The sequence below is a fragment of the Triticum dicoccoides genome, unplaced genomic scaffold, assembly GCF_002162155.2.
Source record: "Triticum dicoccoides isolate Atlit2015 ecotype Zavitan unplaced genomic scaffold, WEW_v2.0 scaffold16131, whole genome shotgun sequence".
Classification (NCBI taxonomy): Eukaryota; Viridiplantae; Streptophyta; class Magnoliopsida; order Poales; family Poaceae; genus Triticum; species Triticum dicoccoides.
In genome coordinates this window covers 11,350-14,680 of record NW_021215392.1, presented here as the reverse complement: position 1 = coordinate 14,680, position 3,331 = coordinate 11,350, and positions in this window count along the sequence as shown.

Sequence of the window (3,331 nt, the reverse complement as noted above, 5' to 3'; positions counted from 1 at the left end):
CCCGGAGTTTTTTGCCCCGGCTGCCTCTCCCCCCACCTCCTCCTCCTCTAGGGGCTCTCCCCCCACCGCCTCCTCCTCTAGGGTCTCCTCCCCCGACCCCTCCACCTCCCTGTGAGGTGTCATCCTCGCGTAGTCGGGAGGGAACCTTGTGGGCTTGTCCACTCCGAGTAAGTCCTTTGAATTTACTGAGGAAACTGGCGCCGCTGGACTTGCCCATGATTAGCAAACCTGCATTGAGAAGAGAATAAACAATTAGTAAGGATATCAATTAAACAAGCATACAGGAAAAATATTTATACCAGAAGAGCACATTAAGCATACTATTGTAATGATCATTAAAAGAACTTACATTTTCTAGAACCCATATGAATCATCACTATTGTAATCTATTTGTGGACCGGTCTCATCATCACTATCACACATATCATCTTCGTTGTCTGATGGAGGTGGAGGCTCTTCCTCATCGTCAGCGTCTTCATTTAACTTTTCAAGCATAATTATGTCTCTTTGATTCACAACTGCCTCACCATCAATCTGTGCGTTGTCGTCGTTTGGGTCCAGGTCAACATAACCCAAGTTATCATCCTCGTTGTTTCGGACCACGTCATCATGTTCCTCTTGATAGAACACTCCCTCGTATGTCATGGGGTTTATGTTGTAGTAATCATCATCGTTCGGGTCCGGTAGCTTACCATGCGGCGACACCTTGAACACAACTTCCCAACCCTTTAGGTACTCTTTCTGGCATGGGTAAGGCAGATAATATACTTGTGTGGCCTGGGTAGCGGCGATAAAGATATCAGCTCCGGCATAGACGGTTGATGGTTTAACTTCAACTAAACCAACAGAAGGCGTATGTCTCAGACCCTTTTTGGGGTCGAACCATCGGCATTTGAACATAGTGAGACTTAGGTGTTCGCGGCCACGTTTGAATGTAAGCTCGTATATTTTTCCTACCCTTCCATAGTAATCTACTTTATTATCTCCTTCAGTGAAGACTCCAGTATTTATGGTTTTGGGATCAGGCCGACTGTTCTGGTGCTCCTCTGTATGGAAGCGATACCCATTCACATCATACTTTTGGCATGTCATGACGACAGGGTCAAAACCCATGGAAACCCATCTCAATTTTTCATCCATTGATTTGGTCGGGTCATTTCCCTACAAGTTTAATTGAAATTATAGGGTGCATGAGTTTAATTGAAATTATAGGGTGCATGAGTTTAATTGAAATAGGTAATAGGGAAGTGTGAAAAATTACTTTCTCCATGAGCCACGCAACGAAAATTTTCCTTCCATCAGCACCCTTTCGGAGAAGAGCAAGTGCCTCCGCTTCAGTAGGAGGCAGCATTCCCGTCCATTCTTCAACGAATCGACTACAATAAGAACAGCGGTATAAGAACTAGGCAAAGTGAACATAACGAATTGACTAAAAGAATGGTGCAAAGCTATTACCTCATCCACTCATCCTCAACTTCCTTGATGTTGTGCAAGATATAGAACATGAAATCCTCCCACTCATCTCGTGGCATGAGATAAGGTTTCGAGCATCCAGCCCTACCACCTTGCCCAATTAATAGAGGCAACTTTGGTTTATACTTGGGTGCGCCTATAAATTGCGGCGCTCGTCAAGCGCCTATCCACAGTGCCACGCGCGCCTCGTAGCCTCTTCGCCGCTCCAGCGCCTCCACCGCTTCCTCTCCTCGCCGCTCCAGCGCCCCGCCACCGCCGCGCCACCATGCCGCCGCGCCGCCGAGGAGCGTCGGGCTACCGCGGCGTCCACCAGCGCCCCAACGGCTGGTACTCTGCCGAGATTCGGTCCGGCGACGTCCGGCTCGGCCTCGGTACGTTCTAGACATCGTACGAGGCCGCACGCGCCTACGACGCGGCGGCGTGGCACCTGGACAGGCCACGCCAGCAGATGAACTTCTAGGATATCCACACGCGCCAACAAGCGCAGGACATCGCCCCTCCGCCTCGTCTTATCACGGACCAGGAACGTGCGGAGCATGCTCGGCGGCAGCGCCGCCTCTTCGTCGCAGAGGAGGACGAGCGGGCCATGGCGAAGTGGCGCCGGCGCCACCCGGAGGACGTCACCAATGAGGAAGCCTTCTGGGCAAGGCGCCGCGAGGAGCAGACGGCAAAGCGCCCCGCGAGTGGTTGGACAGATGTCAGCGGAAGGCCCTGGTGTTATCGCAGTGCGAAATCGCTGAAAATGGTGGGCAGACGATCTTTTCGTCTGATGACGACCATTGGGAGGACATGTGACTCGATACCTCAGACCAGACCAGCGAGGATGACGATGATGATGATGATGATGATGATAACGACTGGGAGTAGGCTGTAGTTGCACTATGTAGTTGCACTATCTAGTATTTTTTTTATTATGTCGTTGCACAGTAGTTTTTATATATATCTATGCTATGGAACTATGTAAAATATCTATGTATCGTTCTTATGTATGAATTTTATTTATAGTTTTTATATAAAAAGATGTACGCAATGTTTAGCGCGCGCTACATTTTAGCGCGGCCGCTGGAGCTACGCGTGCGCACTCAATTTTAGGGCGGCTGTTGGAGCCAGCACTGCCGGCCGTGCCAAACCAGGCAAAAGGCGCGCGGAAAATGAGTTTTTAGCGCGCGGCGCGTTGCGCGGCTGTTGGAGATGCTATATGGAAAGCATATCTAGTACACCCTCTCTTTTCTGTTTGTGAAAATATCTAGTACATCCTTTCTGCGCATATGCACAACTAAGCCAGGGTGGATTCATCAGTTGACTGCCAAAGATATCAGTGGAAATATGGAAACAAAATAGTTGGATGAATTTTGAATTAGGAAATTGGAACCCTTAGGAGAATCGGTGTGTATATGATCCCTGTAAAAAAATACAAATAAATGTTGAGCATCTTAGTATGTTTACCAAGATCATCAAATATTGAAAGAGTAGGGACGTGAGCATTAGTTTTTCGTGTTTGGGGTCTACATAGTTAAGTAGGAGTCAGAATATTTGAGGCCCGTTTAAGAAGCCCGTCTGGGTTTCATCGGCGGCGGCGGATCCTCCTAGGCCGTTGCCATTGGCTCGCTTCTGCACTCCACCCATAATCTTTTACAGCTCTACGAAACTCTTTTCATGGGAGGGAAAGAAGAATCCAGATAATGCATGGCATGTGTATGAGAGCAAGGGATGAAGAGATGGCAGCCCTCACCTCCTCTATTTATAGGAAAACCAAGGGGTAGTGTGCCTCCACAAATTACCAAGAACTCCCATGCATTAGGTCACACATGAGGGTGTTAAGGACAAAATGGGATGCCATGTGGAGCTCCAAGGAGGT